A 20,577-nucleotide genomic window follows, 5' to 3' on the forward strand; every position below is an offset into this window, starting at 1 on the left:
AAACCTCTGGTTAACCAAAAACAACTAGATATGGTCAAAGACAAAGTGGCCAAACTAAATAGAGAGAAACTTCTTAAACCAGAAGGTGGTGAAAAAAAAAAGACGATTCCTTCATTTTCCAATGGGCCTTTGTCACTTCATTTAGTAGCCAATATAAGAATCTGGAAAACCTTAAAAAAACATTGTTTAGTACTGCAGAAAGACCCAATAACAGGCTGTTTAATACCAGAAGTACCAAAGTGTATCTATAGAGGGGCACCGACAATTAAGAACAAACTGGTTAAAAGCTCAGCTCCTCCAAAAAAACCTATGAACGTTCAGTGGCGAAACAATAGCCCCGCAGTCCCCGAGGTCGCATACCCATACATTCTCTGAAACTGTCTGCTGTATGGGGGCGGACATTTTGTGATGGTCCATTTTCATTTCAGCAGAAGCCAGGGCTGGAAGGGAGCCGGGACCGCTGCGCATACAGGTAAATCTGCGGGTCCCGGCCGCAGCACAGCAGCATTACAATAGCCCCGCAGACCCCTGGTGCCTGAACTTACACAGCGCAACCCCCCCCCCCCCCCCCCCCCACAATATCTGGGATCGGAGAACCTTATTTATTTGGTATGGAAAAGGATTAGTATCGACAGGATATGACGTTAGGATACCTGGTGCCGGACTGTGCTTCGGCATGGGTGTATCCTAGCAACCCTGAGCCCTGGTAAATTATTGGTTAAAATGACGCGATCATGACCCATGGACCCCCCCTACGAGGGGCGGTTTGCGGTAGGAATGGCAATCATTGCCTTTGCCATTGATGCTTGCCAAAGATGGCAAAAGTGCAACTGGCCATCGATGGTGTAAAACTATGTAGTTGATGACCATCAATGTTTTTAGATATCGATGGTCATCCATTTTCTTTGACTGATTGGCCTGTGGGCAGTGCAGCTTCATGGGTGTCGGGGGCGGAGCTATGCTCCATGTCCTGACCCTTTGAGGAAAAAGCAAAACAAAACAATTTGTTTAAGCTTGACATTGATGGTGGGAAACCATCTGGTTCTCCCTCATCAGTGGCAAAATTATTCGACATTGGCATGTTTTCTAATCGTCGATGGTCAATGGCCATCCTTAGTTTGCGGGAGATGGGGGCTATGCAGGAGGGTTGCCCCCCTTTACGGAGGACCATGACGGCATACCTCCCAACAGTCCTGAAAACCGCGGGAATGTCCTAGTTTTCTGGGACATTCCCGCATCCCTCCCGAGGCCAGCAGTGTCCCGCGGCGAGGGGGGGGGGACTGTTGGGAGTCCCCCCCCTGTCATGCGCACAGCATCTATTCCCGCAGCCAGGGGGATGGGGCATGGCTAGAGGCTCACAGAGCCTCTGGGTCATGCCCCCATAGCGTCAAAACGTGGGCGGGAGAGCAGCGATTATAGTCCACGCCACACCAAACACCTCCCCCCCCCCCCCCCCAAAAAAAAAGTATGGGAGGGGGACACGATTTCCGGGACCCTCCTGTCCATTCGGGGAGGGTAGGCAACCCTGACTGACAGCAGGCACGGGGGGGTCCTTGAGACAAGGGGGGCCCTGGGTAAAGTGCCCCCCCCCCCCTTAATCTGTCTCTGGAGGCATAACAGGGTGCTATGGCACACAGTTTGGGAACCACTGCTTTACTGCCTTCCATGGGGAAGCTACATAGCACATACTGTATTTATAAAGGACAGTGACCTTAGCCATAAAGATGTCTGTCAATCTGTATTCATGTCGTTTTAAAGAAGGAAGCGGCCTACAGGCAGCCTCATGCGTCTGGACCCCTTCATGTCTAGTGCCCAGACTCTAGACCATTGCCAGCAGAGATGAGGGAGTCCAGACAAAGGAGGCTGCCCGCAGGCCTCTTCCTTTTTTAAAATGCTCCTGAGCCACCTAATCTGTGTCGGCATGACAGGGGAGAATACTGCATCCTGGGAATCCTGCATACAAGATACTCTGTAAGTATGACATGGACTTGTGTAGCTGTACAGTCTCTGTGCTGCTGAAAAGGTTGGTTAATTAAAGGTTGTCAGAGTCAGCCCTTTAGGACCAAGTTGGCAGCGGTACAGAGTTTATGTAATTAAGCAATTATGTATGCCTAATGCGATATTAAGTGCTCTGAATGCAAAAGACTCTGTATCATCTGTGCCTTTGTACAGAGCTGGCCCTGGGGATAGGCATTCATTTATAAGCCATTATAAACAATGGCAGTGGTTCCCACACCTTTTTGAATCACAGCACCACAGAGTATCACAGCACCATAAAGTATCACAGCACCACATAGTATCACAGCACCACAAAGTATCACAGCACCACAAAGTATACCAGCACCACAGAGTATCACAGCACCACAAAGCATCACAGCACCATAGAGTATCATAACACCAGACAAATCAAGCGTAATATGCACAGGATTAGTTTTGAGTCACCAGAAGCTGTGCTGGAGACCTTCATGCAGCATGTAGAGGATGCACCTGCTTTAGATGGGTCCAGGTTCTTTACCAAGAGGCATGCGAATATTTAGCCACATTATAATGTTAACTTTGTTTGTTTGTCAGTAAAATACTACAGTAAAATTCTTGCCGCCAGCGCACCATCGCAGAGGTTTTGGCGATCCTCTCTTTCTCTTGCGCTACCATCCGCCAAGAGGCGTGGATGCTCACCATGCAATACAAGTAGCCACCTCTGGGTGGCTAGTGCTCCACCAGTCTAGCAGCGGATTGATATACTGTACCGATGGAACGGTATCGACATTCGCCGAGCGGAGCGAGCTTACACAGTATACTACAGTATGAGACGCTCGTGTGTCTCATCCCCGTGAACATCACTGTGGCTCCAACTGTACTTCTGCTGTGGGCTAGTGTAATTGTTGTGTGTGTGCTGTGATAATACATTTTCAATCAAGTAACTTGTAGCACACCCCTTGTACATACAGGACCTTATTCAGGTTGACTCGCAAGTCTGCGAATTTCGCAGGCTTGAAAGTCCACCAGTCCCAACTCACCGCACGCACAGCCGCCTGCCCCCCCCCCCTCACACAGCGCTATTACCGTGGGCCACAAAATCATTCCATGGTCGCGGACGAATGATTTGTCAAGCACTCGCAAATGTGACACCTCTTCGGTGTCTTACATCTGGAAATGCCTGTATGGGAAGCGGGCGGGCAGCTGGCATCCGCTGACGTCAGATGCCCGCCCCCTGCGCCCACGTCATTGGGAAATTACCAGCGTTTTCGTGGGAACACCCATGAAATGCTGGGCGTTCCCACGGCCAAATCCCCCGGCCAAAAAACCCCCGCCGGCACTGATGTGTGGGAGCGTCGGCGAATAATCTATTCGCCCTGACCGCTCGCACACAGCGGCTGCACATGCGCATCACTGACTATGTGCGTGAGCAGCCGCAAAATATCGCTCCCCTGTACGAACGTGCAGGGGAGCATATGAACCTGAATAAGGGCCATAGAGTGATTATAATGGAAACACAGGCTTCTGGCATTAATCTTTACATGTTAAACATGGTTGTGATAAAATGATGAGGAGACGATGAGGCTGAAGGTCAGCCTTTAGCTAGTGAGATGCCTCAGAAGGTAACGCTGGTAAATTGATTTCTTCCATCAGTAGTCACAGAGGCGTAACTAATATCGTGGCGCCCCCCAGCCAAAAAATTACCTTACCCCTCCGCATGCCGCCGCATTCAGTCCGGCACCGCAGATAGCCTCCGGGCTCCGTCTCCTGCAGTAATGAAAAATGACACGACAAAATGGCTGCCCCCGTACAGCAGACAGGTTTTTTTAGGGATGTTAGAGGAGGCGGCGGCCTCCTCTAGCATCCTTAAAAACTGTCTGCTATTAGGGGGCAGCCATTTTGTCGTGTCATTTTTCATTACTGCAGGAGACGGAGCCCGGAGGCTATCTGCGGTGCCGGACTGAATGCGGTGGCGGCGGCATGCGGAGGGGTAAGGGGGGGTCTGACCAGAGTGCCCGGGCACCGGGGGCGCCCCGCTGGCGCTTGCTCCCCCAAGCAGCCGCGGTGGCTGCCTTACGGTAGCTACGCCTCTGAGTAGTCAGAAACCTGCATACAGACGGAGGTGGCGGAAAATGAGCGGAATGACATCTTTTCTTTCCTATTACACCATAGATGTAACAAGTGTTAGCTGGGGGGAAATATTATTTTGATGCTATCATCAAATGTAAAGTTGGAAAGTACAGAAAAGTATTGTAATGAATTATATAGGACTATCTAATGCCACTTTCACATTACAAAGCATGAACGACACGGGATTTAGATCCAGGTTCCTACCTAGCTCTGATCTGGGTCCGACTCTTTCACACAATACCCTTATAACTGGGGTCATATTGCCGGACTAGCCCCTATCACATTGCAGCAATAATCCGGGTTATTGCTGGGTCAACCCCAGGATGTGGTGCGAAAGCACCAAACCGAATAACCCCGGTCGACTCGGCAATAACCTGGGTTATTGCCTCAATGTGATGGGGCTAGTCAGATCTCTTAGGAATGGGTCTGAAATCTCCCCGTGTGTATGCCCCTTTAGGGAAACTGCAAAAACTGAATCGCCTGTGTAATATGTGTGATATTCTGCATCTAAGACTTGCCAGTTTCAGCGATTTTCCTGCCGATGATGATGTGGGAGCGCGCATAAGCGATCACCGCTCATCGCTGCCCCCGGTACACACTGGGCAGTTTCTGAGCTGAAAACAGCTCAAACGAGCAAACTGAGCGGTTTTCAGCTCAAAGTCGCCCAGTGGGCGCGGGCCTTTATCGGTATTGAAAGACCCAGGTACAATGTTCTTATCAGTTCCAAAAATAAAATGAACAGATTTCAAATTGAGTCAGATGCTCTAGTGGCAAAAAAACAACACGTTCTTGACAGGCCGGCGTTATTGCACCTGGCAGTTTACTGACAGGCTGCCATTATAATAGTAATCATAAAGTTATTTTTATAGCACTTTTCTCCCAATAGGACAAAGTGCCTTGCAATTGCTTTTAAGAAACTCATGATAGCTTAGCAGAATAGACCAATCATTTGGGTTTTGTTTCTTAAGGAATAAAACGGAGAAACAGAGAGAGGATGCATGAGAAAGTAAGTCTAGAGTGGGGGGTCTCTCGAAATGTGTAAAGAAGAGAGTTCCATAGAGTCAAAAAAAGCCAATCTTGAAAGTTATTCGCCATAGTACTGGCAGCCAGTGAAGAGAGTAGAGAATAATCCAGGACAACGCTCAGATTCTGCACCCGTTCAGTGTGTGTAGTTCTGAGCCTCCGTCCTGTTGGTTGACCAAGCTGCAATGGTGACCTATCATGCTGGATAAATCTAATTAATTGCCGGTCAGGGCCAGTGTTCTCACCAGAGAACATTGGCCCTGATAGATCGCCCAGCACACAGCGCTGACACATTGTGCTGAGTGATCTTGCTGGCAGTACAGAGCCATTCATGTGTGATACTCAATACGTAGAAAAGGTTCAATACGTCTCCAAGCCAACAAACCCATGTAAGTGGGGCACTGCATTACTTATTCTGACACTGCCAAGCCTTTTCTTTGCAATTTGCCCACAATTGCAAACCACAGCCCCTTCCCAGATCCACTTCAGCATTTGGAGGGCGTTAAAGTATGGGCTAGCTGTGGACACCATGGCTATGTGACACGTCTCTGATTGATCACATGTATTTTATATACTGATGGCATGTTGCAAGATGGAGTGTTGGCTCAGTAGTATCAGTGGATACTTGCTGGTGGTCGGCCCAGGTGCAAAAATATAATGTGAACCCCCCTCCTCAAACCCAACTCAAGTTCACAGTATGCAACATGGCAGTGGGTGACAGGGAGAGACAGAGGGTGACAGGGAGAGGCAGTGGGAGACAGAGAGGGGCAGTGGGAGACAGGGAGAGGCAGTGGGAGACAGAGAGTGACAGGGAGTGGCAGTGGGAGACAGAGAGTGACAGGGAGGGGCAGTGGGAGACAGAGAGTGACAGGGAGGGGCAGTGGGAGACAGGGAGGGGCAGTGGGAGACAGAGAGTGACAGGGAGGGGCACTGGGAGACAGAGGGTGACAGGGAGAGGCAGTGGGAGACAGAGAGGGGCAGTGGGAGACAGAGAGGGGCAGTGGGAGACAGGGAGAGGCAGTGGGAGACAGAGAGTGACAGGGAGTGGCAGTGGGAGACAGAGAGTGACAGGGAGGGGCAGTGGGAGACAGAGAGTGACAGGGAGGGGCAGTGGGAGACAGGGAGGGGCAGTGGGAGACAGAGAGTGACAGGGAGGGGCACTGGGAGACAGAGGGTGACAGGGAAAAACAGCGGATGACAGGGGCACAGTCCTCAGGGGCCCAGGTGCACTGCACCTGCTATACCAGTGGTAGATCCGCCTCTGATGAAGTCTAGCACAGATCGCTAATCTAGGTACACACTACACAATACGCTCCACGAGTGATATCGTTAACAATTTCCACAGGACTCCCAGCAATTGATATAGTGCATATACATCGAACAATATCTATAACAATATCTATCGTCCAATTACGTCAACCAGCCCACGCTCAGAGCATACAGGCATTGACACTACAGTCAACACTGACCTGCATGTATATACCACATCGATTATCAGACAATGCGGAGTGGATGCGAGCAGTAACCCACCAGCCAGACAGAAGGAAAAACCACCCCTTGCAAAATTATGAATTCATCACCGGAGCCCAATTCCGCTTTGAGCACGTGCATGTTCCACATCATTCGATGGTCAGCGACCATCGAATGATGTGGGTGTTACCCCACAGGCTGTAAATGGATGTTTCTGTAAAACATCCATTTGCAGCCAGTGCGAATGTATGCGCTTTGCGAATGGTGGCCGGCGTTCCACCATTCATAAGGCGGGATCTGGTTCACTCGCAAAGAGAAGAGTAGCCAACCAGAGTAACCCACATAATGCATACTCACTAGAAGATAAGCACGATCATTAACAATATCGCTGCTGTACATATCGTTAACGATAAATCGTTTAGTGTGTGCCATCTTGGGAGGTATATTTACTAAAATGACAATTTTAATTCGATATTGTTAGATTTTAGAATGATTAAAATCTTAATCGATGTTGGACTTATGTAAGTATACTGTACGTTTCAGCACCAAAATAATCTAGACCAGGGGTGGCCGGACTTTTGTAGCCCGGGATCTACTGTTTTTACTCTTACCGATAGTCTACCGGCGTCTCACCCAAAATATTCCCTGCAATACGCCCCTTACACACTTCACATTGTGCCGCACAATATGAGCCAAAATTCACATTATGCCCCACGATATGAGCCAAAATTCACATTATGCCCCACGATATGAGCTCCTTCATATTGAACTGGGATGAACAGAGACCCCCCTTCTCCAATCTCTTCACAGCAACCACATGTTAAAAGAAAAGCCAAGCATTTAACACTTACACAGCAGTATTCTGCCCACTGCTGCTGCAGCTGTATTCTTCCCACTGCCACCACCACTGTGTTTTGCCCGCTGCCACTGTATTCTCTGCACCACCACCGTTCCTGCCTTTGCTGCTCAGACTGCCCCAGCTTCTCAGCCCTTGCAGTGCGCGGGTGTGCGGTGACATCACCGGCACACCCACGCAATGCATTACTGGGACCACTGAAGCCAGAAGAGTCTTCAGCAGTTGAATGGGGCCAGGAGAGGCATCAACAACGTAATGGCCACATCTCAACAGTCTGCATTTCTGCCCTTTACGGTCCAGAGTTGGGCCGCAGTCCGCCAGTTGGTGACCCTTACTCTAGAACAGGGGTGGCCAAACCGGTCCTCGAGACCTACCAACGGTCCACGTTTTCCAGGTTACCTAGCTGGTGCACAGCTGTAGTCATTACTAACTGTCACAATCCCAGATCACCTAGCTGGTACACAGCTGTAGTCATTACTAACTCACAATCCCAGATCACCTGGCTGGTGCATAGCTGTAGTCATTACTAACTGTCACAATCCCAGATCACCTAGCTGGTACACAGCTGTAGTCATTACTAACTCACAATCCCAGATCACCTAGTAATGACTACAGCTGTGTACCAGCTAACTGTCACATTCCCAGATCACCTAGCTGGTGCACAGCTGTAGTCATTACTAACTGTCACAATCCCAGATCACCTGGCTGGTGCACAGCTGTAGTCATTACTAACTGTCACATTTTAAAACATGCTGCATTCATTCCTACTAAAGATCCACAGGTTGCCTGGAAAACATGCACCGCTGGCAGATCTTGAGGACAGGTTTGGCCACCCCTGCTCTAGAAGACAGTAGACAGGATCTGAATGGTTGCCCATAGCAACACCACATGTGAAGTAGAATACACATCTTAGTACATTTCCCCCACAACCTTTAGTAAATATAGCCCTAAGACTGGGTTTTATATGTGACAGGAAATCCCACAGAACGGAGCCGTGTGTGGAAATAGAAGGCTTTCGTGAAACAGTTCTATTAAAAATGAGGACACATGCGTAATAAATGAGTTATTTCCTATGGTGCTGTTCCCATTTGCATGTTGGAATGTTAAATATGTTAATGAGAGCTTTATTTTTACTCCACTGGATGACAGGGAAATGAGAACATACATCTCCGGCCAGTTTCTCTGATTTGTAGCATCGCTCAACGAAACACACTCCAGAAAATATAATTAGTCTGATCCTGTGTATCAATATCTGTTTCATCCAAACCACAATTTTGTATGCGTTATATGATATCCATTCTTGCCTACCCCTCTAGAATGGCTGTGAGGCTCCCAAAAATCACATCTGCATCCCGGCCCCCCGGAAAAGTGGACAAGTTCCCCAGAATGGTGACAGCTCCCCCTCGGCGAGGGTCTGGGGGACGTGGCCATGATGATGCAACAGCAGTGACCACGCCCACTCATGCGCTTATTTGAATAACCCCACCCCTGACCCTACCCCTTTTCACAGGACAGCCGCCAGCCCTGCCCCCTACCTCCTGGAGCTGGCTACCCTCTCCTGGAGAGGGCAGCCTCATATTCGGCAACCTTGATGATATCCAAGCCCTGTTTATGGGAATTAGTTGCTCACATAAGCAGTGTGGCTAAATGACATGGGCCCTTATTCTGGTCGGTGCGGTAATATCCGCGTGCGTTCGTGTCGCCGATGTTTTGTGTCTGCGCATGTGCAGAGGCGTCCCTGCGCATGTGCGAGCGGGGCGTACGGCCAAATCCCGCATGAAATGTGAACACTACGAACAGGGGGTGTAGAGGGGCGTGAAGGGCTATTTGGGCTCATTACCATATGCGTACGCCCCGCGTTTCATGGGCGTTCCCATGCAAACGCTGGGCGTACGAATGGTAATGCGGCTGTGACGCACGTGTAGGGGGCGGACATATGACATCGCCGGATGTCAGCTGCCCGCCCAGATCCCTGCTTTTGCATGGGAAAATGTCCGTGTGGTCTGAGGTCGCGGGAGCTGCTGGAGCACTCGGTCCTGCATTCGATGGTCTGCGACCATCGAATGATGAGGGAGGTTCCCTGAGATGGAGGAGGCGTATTCAGTGAAAAATACATGTGCGGTCCGTTCGGACAGCTTATTACCGCGTACTGATGGAGTTGGCGATCAATATGGAAGGCGGGGTTTCGCACACACGGTCCTGGCCGCATAATAAGGGCCATGGTGCAAACTGCTTTACATCCAAATCCTACAGTCTGTGCCTGACACCCCTTGCCTACTCTTCCGGAATGGCCTGGAGACTTCAGGTATCACTCCACTGCCGGTGGGAAAGTGTGCTGGATTTGGCACTACCCAGCTGCCCACTTAGCTAGTAAAGTGTACCAGGTGGCTGATAAAGCATCATCCTAGCCACGACCACAATGCTGGTAATCCCGCAGCCCGCATGGTCCTATCACGCCTCTCCCTGCACAGAGCATCCACAGGAATTCCAGGCAATGGTGCAGCACTTTTTTTTGCCCCTTGGATGTCACATATTTTGGGGCAAGGGTAGTGGGTAAGCCCTGCTGTAGCCACTTATGACTCAAATCCACCAATATTATAAATGACACATTTATATGTTGGAATGTAAATTAATAATTCAGTGGGCACCTACGGAGTACTTGGAATGTACAATAGGTGCTTTAATTACAACGTACCTCCCAGCACTCCCAGTTTTGGTGGGTTGATTTGTGATGAGGTGTTACTGTATGTCCCAATTATGGGCCACTACATCGGATCCCTCACATATATGCACTTTCCCAGCCAGACAGGTGTGTTTGGATAGAAATACAAAAAGAAAATGGAGACAGCGCTGTGCAAAATCACTTCCTAATTTATTAAAATATAAACATTGACATTTTTTTTTTAAAAAATATTATAAATATATGACTAAAAATAAACAATATTAGCAGCTACCAATAATATGATGAATATCACAAAGGATCTGAAATCCCCTTCAGCTGGTTAGTAAAGCGTTATTAGTTGCATGCATGCACAGGTATTTAAAGGATTCAGTTCTCTTCAGTGATCACATAAAACTTTGTTAGATGGTTAGTAACTTGATGGAAAATACAGTCCAGTCCCACCTATGTGCACATAGTATAGTGAGTGTAATACTTATAGTATTCCGGATGCAGGGTGGGGGGAGGGCTGTCAGACCCCGGTATCACTCTCCGACCGCTGGTACTTTCCAAATCTGTGCGGTCATGTCAAAGAAGGTCCACCGGTTCTGTGATCGATAGCTGCCAAGCAGAAAGTCCCCGTTATTCCCTCTACGCGTTTCTCCGCCTTATTGAATCTCAGCGGCTTCCTCAGGAGGTATGAGCCGCTGAGATTCAATAAGGCGGAGAAACGCGTAGAGGGAATAACAGGGACTTTCTGCTTGGCAGCTATCGATCACAGAACCGGTGGACCTTCTTTGACATGACCGCACAGATTTGGAAAGTACCAGCGGTCGGAGAGTGATACCGGGGTCTGACAGCCCTCCCCCCACCCTGCATCCGGAATACTATAAGTATTACACTCACTATACTATGTGCACATAGGTGGGACTGGACTGTATTTTCCATCAAGTTACTAACCATCTAACAAAGTTTTATGTGATCACTGAAGAGAACTGAATCCTTTAAATATATATGCATGCATGCAACTAATAACGCTTTACTAACCAGCTGAAGGGGATTTCAGATCCTTTGTGATATTCATCATATTATTGGTAGCTGCTAATATTGTTTATTTTTAGTCATATATTTATAATATTTTTTTTTTTAAATGTCAATGTTTATATTTTAATAAATTAGGAAGTGATTTTGCACAGCGCTGTCTCCATTTTCTTTTTGTATTTGTTTCCAATCCTAAGGGGTCTGGTATTCCCCTTAATTAGAAACAGCTGCAGTGCACAATCCTACAATCTGCGCTAAGAACCCTTCTTTTGTTTTGCTCTTGTTTGGATAGAAATAGGGACATGTGACCCAATTAACGATTGCACATACAATATATCAGGGGCGATAAAATCTAAAATAACTTCCATTTATTTGAATGCTTTAAAATATCAGATCAAATAGCACTTGGGCAGATTTTTTGTCATTGACTAAAATCATTACTGCTCGGCTCCCTTTTGTCATAGATTAATGTTTCATTCACTTAAACCTTCCTCCACAAATGCTGTATAGAGCTGCGAAAACAGCATCAAAATCCGTCAAGTGGTTCTCAAGATTATCCCGAATGAACAGTCAGACGCCTACCGGAGACTTTATTTATAGTATGTCGAGATTATACGTACATTCCCTCATTTATGTGTACAATTCTTTGGCAACGGTTGCTGTAAATAAAGACAGATCGATAGTTTCCTGTTAACTTGATATAAAACAATGAAATTGCCCCCAGTGACATTACTCAGATTAACGTCCCCATTGTACTAGTATTTTAGATACAAAGTACAGGGATTAACCACTCAATTGCTGGAAGAGCTCTCATGTCTTCTACTGTAGAATGGAGACCAGTTTAGAGACACACAGTTTGGTTACTGGACTGAGATTCCATCAATGCTGTATACACAACTGAAATGTATTCTATTCTATTCTGAATGACAGTAAAATTGAGAAACATAAAATGTGCGACATCACTATGCCAACAGGAGAATGCCAACACTGTACTTATAATAACATACAGACTGTTGATCACAGTGTTGATTAAATAACTACTTACCATACAACATAAGAGCAAACAGTATATGCAGAGAGAACTTGGTATGTATTAACAGTAAAGGGCAAATTCGCTAACACCCCTTTCACCTGGCACCTCGGACCCAGGTTTTTGCCGGGTTGGTGACGCATGGACCCAGGGTCAGTTTGAAATGGCAGTTGGTGGCAGTTGCTGTGCCTCGCCTTTTTGAATTTTTGAGCTATGCTGCAGCCACACACCCCTTTGAAGCCTCCCCTCATAAGAGCCAATCACAAAATTTGCTGTGTTGGCCAATAAGAAACATCCTAATATAATTCCCTTCATTTGTGGTCCAACCCCAGCTCAGTGCCCGATAAAGGTCTTCTTCATTTTTGAGCATGTTGGTAAATGAGGGAAGAATATGGGTGCAGTAATTTGCCCTGGGGATGTCAGAAGTGATTTGTCAAATGTGCTCTAGCAAATTGATCTTGCGGCTGGGTCCTGTGTGCCCGAGGAATGCCCTGTGTGCCAGCTGGCCATTCAGGTACTGTAACCATTTAGAGAGCTGTGCCATGCCACTGTAGCCTACTCTGTGGCTGAATGTTAATGAACATTGTGCTTCCCAGTTCGGATAAAGGGGGTGATTGACAGAGAGCTCGGAAAAGGCTTCTAATAGTCTGTTATCTCAGATTCTTTTGAAAAAGAAGATTTTTATTCAAATGTATGTAGGTTGAATCAAGGTTATGGAAATAGCTGCAAAATGTAATATTTCGGGTTGCGCCAATCTTACTTTGTCAGCCCCTGGGAGGGAAGCTATGTATAAATATGCACATTTTTAGCAGAAGCAAAAACTTTGTTCTTGGGATCAACTCCCCCCTTTCCCGCGATGGATAATACATTTATAATAAAGTCAGATTTTCCTAGCCTGATGCACAAATAATATGTAAATGTTTACAGATTTCTATTAAAAGGAATCATCCACGCACAGAGACAGCAAGTGTATTGTGAGCTGAAAATGGACATTAATAAAAATAATTCTCATTTTCTCAAGATCCAATAACATTGCGGTATGTTATTCAGATCTCATGGGGCCCTAGGCAAGATACAGATTTGGAGGCCTTCTCCCTTCAACAATCCAAAGCACTATGGGCCTTATTCTGATGTACTCTCAGAGGCAAATTCCTTCTCAAATGGACAAATCCATGTGCACTGCAGGTGGGGCAGATGTAAAATGTGCAGAGAGAATTAGATTTGGGTGAGTTATTTTGTTTCTGTGTAGGGTAAATACTGACTGCTTTATTTCTACACTGCAATATAGATCTCACTTTGAAGGAAAACCCCACCCAGATCTAATTCTCTCTGCACATGTTACATCTGCCCCACCTGCAGTGCACATGGTTTTGCCCATTTAAGAAGGAATTTGCCTCTGAGAGTGAACCAGAATAAGGCCCTATATTTCTGCCGCTGATTGCAGACGGCATCGGTAGATTACCTTTGAGGTAAATACTCAGCTGCGTGATCTTTGGCATTGTGTACAAATCTGATCAGACTCTTGGTCTTTTGGAAGTAGGATTAATACCTGAGTCACATTTACAGTAATCTGACTGTCTGCATACAGTGGATGGAGCCATTTTGAAGGTGCAAATATTTTTTATCCTTTCAAAGAACAGCAAAGGGGCTCTGGGAGTGTGGGCGGGTCCATGTGATGTCATGATGTCACACAGTAGTCATGCAATGCTCCTCTGGGAATGTTATGGACAGCCAGAGTATCTTTATGGGACCCATTGGGACCTGCTGTGCCCTAGGCAGGTTTCCTTGTGGAAAATCCTCTTCTGGTGTTTATACTTTAAGTCATAAGCTCCCATGCGCAGGATGCTCTCCCCTCCAGAAGAGATGCTAAGTGACATGGTGCATGGAGCAACGGTATGTTTCCGCACACCCTAACCCCAGTCATTTTCCCTTGTTATAGTAAGGAACGTTACATCTTATTCCTCACAAACCATAATGCCCATTAAACAATATGCTACATAATCGGTAATGCCAATTACACATTATGCCACACACTGTAATGCTTATCAGAAATTGTGACTCGCGTCCACCTCTGTGACCGCGTCCACGTCCCTTACCCGCAAGTCCCTGTTCAGCAAAGTCCCTGGTCACTCTCTGTGGCATGATGTGCATGGCATTTCCCTTGGGCCTAGTCGCCCTCCCACGCTGATCCCAAGCTGGTCCCATACTGCACGGGCGCCGCCATGACACTTGCTGTCACATGACTAGAATCCTCCAATGATTTCTTTGTAACCTTGATAGTCTGACCTGTGCACTTGATCATGTGATCTAGGTGTGCACAGGTACTTCCTCGGGTTAATTGATGCTGCGACTTGTAGCCAATCACAGACAGGCAGGGGGGATGTAAGTGAAGCTTCTGGCACTTCCTACTTGCCTTGAACAACTAGTCTGATCCCTGAGTACTCCCCAGAAGTCAGTGGTCTAGGCTCCAGGTGCCCTGTCCCAGAGTTACCTGAGAAGTTCACCTGTGATCTGCTACTGATTATATAAGAGCAGTTAGCCATTTATCTGCCAGGTTAAATCCCAGCTAATAATATCCATAGCTTCCAGAAGAAGAGGTCTGAGCTTTCCAGCTTCCACCAGCAGAGATCATTATTGGCTCCTAAGCCATTTACCATCATTGATTCCCTAGTCAACACAGGTGTCGACTCTCAAGTCTACACACCCATCTCGGCTCCCAGGCCTATGACAACCATCTCAGCTGATTTTGCCTTTTTAATCAATGTTTGTATGTGCTGTGTGTCTTTTTCAATGTATTTCATGCTCTGAGATCACTCTATCATAATTTGACTCCATTAAAAGTTAAGTTTTAAACCAATAATTACCCATTGTACATACAGTATACTTTTTGACACATATGCCATCCATTCAAAGTGTGCCCCCAAAAAAGAGTCTTCTTTTTCTACATGTGTGATATATGCTATTTCTGACTCAGGGGAGCACCTCCAACCCCTTTTTGAAATACAACACTGACTTACTATTCAGGTTATTTAATTGGGATTTGGATAACTCTAGAATTGTATCCGCCATTTATATCGACCTAAATTATTGTTAAGGTCAAGGCGGTGAATCCTGTGTGGGAATCACTCAAAAAAACTCTAACCATCTCAGCTCCCAGGCTGTGAACATTCATCTTGGCTCCCCAGCCGGCACAGACCCTCCCAGCTCCCACTGGAAAAGAGATATATAAAAAGGGATATATAAAAATATATATCTACCTAAGGCGCTTGGGTGTGAGTGTGCTTGGCTATAGCAGCAATCTGGAAAGAGGGGGAGTCAGCCCCAATACAAAGTGGAACAAAAAGAAAGTAGTGGTAGATTGCGCTCAATTAATTATAAATATTGTATTACTGTATTACAGATAAAGAGAATAAAATAAATAAAATTAAAATCAAATGGTCAGGTGTGTAAGTCGAACAGGAATGGATTTAATATGCAATACTATGCCTAACAATACAGAACATGTAGCACTAAAAATATATAAAAAAATATTTAAGAAGTAACTGGATAAGCACCTACGCGTTTCGCTGCGCTCAGCAGCTTTTCCAAGGTCATGAAAAAGCTGCTGAGCGCAGCGAAACGCGTAGGTGCTTATCCAGTGACTGCAGATCAAACCTACACCCTCTACCTCTACCAGCTCCATCCAGCACTTATACTAAAAAGTGGAAACTTGCAAAATCCACTGAGGGATCATCTACTCCAATTTTGGAAACACTCCGGCTCACAAGCTATTCCAGCTGATTGACCCACTCTGGCTCCGTGGCAACAAATTCAACAATTTGGGGGCACGCCACCTCCTTAAAGCCCGGACACTACATCTGAGGTCTGAAAATTCAGCAACATCTGAGCATTACCTTTTCCTTATAAATTGGATTACAATACTCCCTCACAAGTGTTACTGCCACCACAGCAAATCCACATGCTGGCAAATTGGATCCACCTGGGTGACTATTGATCTGACTGTTACTTCTTAAATATTTTTATATATATTTTTAGTGCTACATGTTCTGTATTGTTAGGCATAGTATTGCATATTAAATCAATTCCTGTTCGATTTACACACCTGACCATTTGATTTTAATTTAATTTATTTTATTCTTTTTATCTGTAATACAGTAATACAATATTTATAATTAATTGGGCACAATCTACCACTTCTTTCTTTTTTTTTCCTCCCAGCTCCCAGACTGGCACAGACCCTCCCGGCTCACAGGCCGGTACAGTCCCTCTCAGCTCCCAGGCCGGCACAGACCCTCTCGGCTTCCAGGCCAACACAGACCGTCATGGCTCCCAGACCACCAACATCTCTCTCCAGCTCACAGGCCATCGACTCCCCCTTCAGCTACCAGTCCATCGAAAAGTATCTCCAGCTCCCAGGCCGTCAACATCTCTCTCCAACTCCCAGATCGATGCAGTACACAGCTCCCAGGCCGACACAAGAGTTTACAAGAGTGCTCAGTCCGCGGCTTCTAAGCCAAGAGTAAACCAAAGACTCTAGTTCACCAGCACTCAGCCATCACTTTCCATCCCTCAGTGATTGGCCAGGTAGGTGTGGGAACTCTTCACAGGGCCCCTACCTGTCCACCGAACGCAGAGAAGTCTTAACCTCCTTGAGGGGATCCCTGGTGAAAAATGTCAGTGGGGTTAGATTCCGCACCTCTGTCCAGAGTCTCGTCAACTCCCCCACCCAGCTGTGTTCTCAGTACCCAGTGCTCTGAACTGTTCTTATCTCAAGCCTCCCGTGTTCCAATTCCCTGACCCTTCCACTGGCTCACTGCTGCCACAGCCGGGTACACCAGATAACCGAGCCCGGACAATGGTTATTTAACTTTATGTAGTACTTTATGTAGTAAATTTAAACCCCCTGTGCCGCTTACACACATAATGTTCCCAGTAGTACCACCTACACATATTATGCCCCCCTGCAGTGCAGCTTATACACATAACTAGTGCTGCTTAAACACATAATGCTCCCAGAAGTGCCAATTACCTACATGCTTGTTGCCATGGGGTTAGATGCTCGTTGCCAGAAGTTTCTTGCTTGTTGCCAAGGGTTTCTTTCACGTTGTTGCCAGGGGTTTTTGCTCGATGGAGGGGTGGGGGGGTTTACATGCTTGTTACCAAGGGGAGTTACATACACATTGCAAGGGGTGGTTACATGCTTGTTGCCAGCTGGGTGGTTACATACTCATTGCTACAGTAGTTCAAGTTACATGCTCATTGCTCATTACTAGGGTGGTTCAAGGGGCATTGCATGGGACTCCACCCTCAGAGAAGTCGCATAGTGTACGGGGGCCTTAAGATTTGCTTCTTAGGGTTTTAATAACGATTAGCGAAAACAAGAAAAGTCACACCAAATAATAATTATAAAGCGGCCAGGAATAATTAATCGATAAGGCTGAAGGGAAACTCATTCTATTCGCATCAATAAAATATTTCGGTTGAGTTTGGGCACATGAGGGCATCTGTGTCCTGCGGAATGTGGCAGAAAGGGTTGACTCTTACATACAGAAAGTGGACACTAGAACCATATCACATTTCCATGATATACTGTACATGCCAGGATAATGAGGGTTCTGGATTTAAATCTAAAGCACAATGATTCTGTATCGTCCATCAGGGACTCATTATACATTCATTATCTGGGCTGTCAGTGTCTCAGCTTAGTGGTGTAGCCAGATGGGAAGCAGGTCATAGGTCACAGCAGTGAGGTATAGGAAGCCCTCCATCACTGGTGCATTAAATAGCAGATAATCAGCTGCAATTGCTGGATACAGAGTGCAGAATGACATCCTACGCTGATACCAGGGCACAGGTGTAATGGTTTTATAAAGAGGTACAGTTGCTTCTAATAGCTTATAACACCCAAGTGTTATTACTCTATATATAAACCATTGTAAATCATTTCTGTAGGAACAGTACATAGGGCCTTATTCTGATCGGTGCGGATATTCCCGCTTGCGTACGGCCCGCCGATGTTTATCGTCTGCGCATGTGCAGAGGTCACTCTGCGCATGTGCAGGCGATTTCGCCGCATGGATTCTTTATACGCCGCACAGGGGGCGTAGAGGGGCGTGAGGGGCTACTTATCCTCATTACCCTATGCATACGCCCCGCGTTTCATGGGCGTTCCCATGCAAACGCGGGGCGTATGCATGGTAATGAGGCCGTGACGCGTGGGTACGGGGCGGGCATCTGACATCGCCGGATGTCAGCTGCCCGCCCCCATACAAGATTTCACACGGACAAGTGTCCGTGTGGTCTTGTGTTGCGGGACCTGGTGGAGCGTGCGGCCCTGCATTCGATGTTCGGCGACCATCGAATGCAGGGGCTGCTCCCACCATGGAGGAGGCGTATCCCCGTCCACATTCATGCGGACTGCCACATATCCGCATACGGACGGAGGTGGCGATCCGTATGGAAGGCGGGGATTCGCCAAGACGGACATCACCGCATATTTCTGATCGGGCCGCACCGATCAGAATAAGGGCCATAGAGACATGGAGTACCAGGCCCACGTAGAGAGGAGGCCCCCTTGGCTAATAATACAGTAGGGGCTGCACTGCACTTCTGGCGCAGGCAGGGGCGGATCAAGACTTTTATTTTAGAGGGGCAGTTCAACAATTCATCCTGACTCACAGCACAACGGCAACTGCCCCGGGGGTCTCATTGCACACAGGCTCATCAGCAGCTCAGCACTCCATACATCTATTCAGGTCCATTCGCACAGGGATGATATTTTGTCTTTGCGCATGAGCATGCGCTGGGTGAGTGCGGCCACGGCGAACAAACTGTGGTGTTCCCATGAAAACACTGAGCGTTCTCATAATAATGGGGCAATGAACATAGTTGCCTACCCTCCCACTTTTAGCGGGAGTCTCCCGCTTTTTAAATCTTTCTCCCGGTCCCCCAAAAAGTCCCGGCATCCCTGTTTTTTAGCGTTGTTGCTGAAAAATTGGACTGCGCATGCGCGAGTCCCAAACTTCCGGGACGGGTGCCAGCGACCAGTGCGATGTCATGACGTACCCGGCATCCTGGTGTCGCTGTCTTGGTAAATGACGGCCGCCGAGGAGACTGGAAACAGGGAGAGGAGAGCGTGAGTGGGAGCAGTAGCGGTCAGTGACGTGCCACAGCAGGGCTCCGAGGGACTGGCAGGCAGCACGGAGAGTGGGAGCGGCTGGTGCGGCAGCTGTGAGTATCTTATTTGGTTAGTTCCGCCCATACATCCGCCCCCTTATGTGCCATTCCCGCCGCCCCCGCCCCCTACTTGATGGAGCTGGCTGCCCTCTCCCGGAGAGGGCAGTTGAAAAGTCGGCAACCCTGGCGATGACGCGCGTGCTGGGCGCGGGCAGCTGACATCATCGGATATCAGCTACCGGCCCATACATCCCTCCGAATGTGTACGCAGATGTAAGTTTGCTCTGTGCAGCCTTAGATATGTGTGCACGTTCCACATCATTCGATGGTTTGTAGCAAGTGAATGATGTGGGTGTTTCCTGTGGCATAACTAAAACTTTTGTGCCCTGCTGATATTGGCAGCGCCGCCCCCTCCCCCTAGCTGCCCCCTAATAGCAGACAGCATTTAAGGATGCTAAAGGAGGCCACCGTCTCCTCTAACATCCCTAAAAAACTGTCTGCTGTATGGGGGCAGCCATTTTGTGATGGTCATAACTGCAGGAGGAGACGGAGCCAGGAGGAGATCTGCGCTGCGGGACCTGGAATGCGGCGGTGGCATGCGGAGGGGTAAGGGGGGTGTTCAACTTTACTTCGGCAGGCGGGTGGGAGGGCTAGGGGGAGGGGGGGCGGCGCTGCCAATATGTCCTGGGCTACAGCCACACAGACGCATACCAGTAACCATAGCCCCGCAGACCGGCGCCCACAGTCAGGGCAGCCCAGAGGAATGCCGGGCCCCGGTAATTTTTTTTGGGGGGGTGGCCTAAGTGTGGGGGTGTGGGCACCTCCCACACTTAGGCCACGCCCCAAAAATGTTTAGAGGAGGGTGAAAGATAACTCTAAAAACTGTAATCTCAGCAGCAGCACACACCTACAGCATGTGCTGTTCTGACAGCAGGCTTAGCATGAGCTCTCAGTGAGACACTAATACTGAGCTTGCTATCAGCACAGCACATGCTGTAGAAGTGTGTGCTGCTGTTGCTACCCGGGAGGGATGGAGGGGGTAGGGAGGGGTCAGACCAGGGCCCCTGCGGGGCCCCTCCAGCAAGCCTGGGCCCGGGTAATTAGTACCTGCCCCCCCCCCCCTCTCGGCTGCCCTGCCCACAGTTACTCGGCGCCTCCCTGCCACAGCGGGGGCTGTGGGGCAATAGTTACGCCACTGGGTGTTCCCTTGCAGGC

This window comes from Crinia signifera, chromosome 7, assembly GCF_055691185.1.
Source record: "Crinia signifera chromosome 7, ASM5569118v1, whole genome shotgun sequence".
NCBI classification, from domain to species: Eukaryota; Metazoa; Chordata; class Amphibia; order Anura; family Myobatrachidae; genus Crinia; species Crinia signifera.